Below are 979 nucleotides of genomic sequence, written 5' to 3' on the forward strand. Positions count from 1 at the left end.
CTAAGAATTCTTCTCTGAGAGTGACTGATCATTTCTTTCCCTAGGTTCCTGTATCCTCCATCCACAATTGCTCATTTTTTTCCAGAGATTTTTCAGGGCATTTTTCACCTCTGCATTTCTCAGGGTATAAATCAGGGGGTTGAACATGGGTGTCAAAATACAATAAAACACGGCCACCATTTTGTCAATGGACAAAGTAGATGATGGCCACATGAAATAAATATACAGGGCACGAAGAACAAGGCAACAACCGTGAAGTGGGCCCCACAGGTGGAGAGGGCTCTGTGCCTCCCCTCTGCACTGTAGGACCTCAAGGAGCGCAGGATGACAAGGTAGGAGGCAGCCAGCAAGAGGAAGATCAACAGGCAGATCACGCCACTGTTGGTCACCACCAACAGGCCAATGACATAGATGTCGGTGCAGGCAAGTTCCAGTGAGGGGTACAAGTCACAGACAAAATGATTGATCACGTTAGGCCTGCAGAAGGGCAACTGCAGGACCAGCAGGAGCTGAACCAGGGAATGCAGGAAGCCCCCCAACCAAGCCAGCCCCACCAGCAGGGCACAGAGATGCCTGGTCATGACGGCCGTGTAGTGCAGGGGCTTGCAGATGGCCACGTAGTGGTCATAGGCCATCACCATGAGTAGGATGATCTCAGTTCCTCCCAGTAAATGGGCAACAAAGAATTGAGCCAGGAAGCCCTTAAAAGGGATGGCTCTCCCTTCATACAAGGAGTCAGGGATGAGTTTGGGATTCATACACGAGGAATAGCAAGTATCAATAAAGGACAAACACGAGAGGGAAATGTACATAGGTGAGCCCAAGGTGGGGCTGAAGACAATGGTGATCATGATAAGCAGGTTGCCCCCAACAGAGACCAGGCAGACAATCAAAAAGAACACAAACAAAACCCTCTGCACCTTGGGGTTTTGTGAGAGTCCCAGCATGAAAACTCTGTGACATTTCTTGGACTAACCAT

At 49.4% G+C, this 979-nt stretch overlaps 1 pseudogene; it reads right to left on the reverse strand.

The window, feature by feature from the left end:
- LOC133046205 (olfactory receptor 4C3D-like) lies at nucleotides 1–979 on the reverse strand (annotated as a pseudogene).

This window comes from Dama dama, chromosome 24 (assembly GCF_033118175.1).
Source record: "Dama dama isolate Ldn47 chromosome 24, ASM3311817v1, whole genome shotgun sequence".
Taxonomy (NCBI): domain Eukaryota; kingdom Metazoa; phylum Chordata; class Mammalia; order Artiodactyla; family Cervidae; genus Dama; species Dama dama.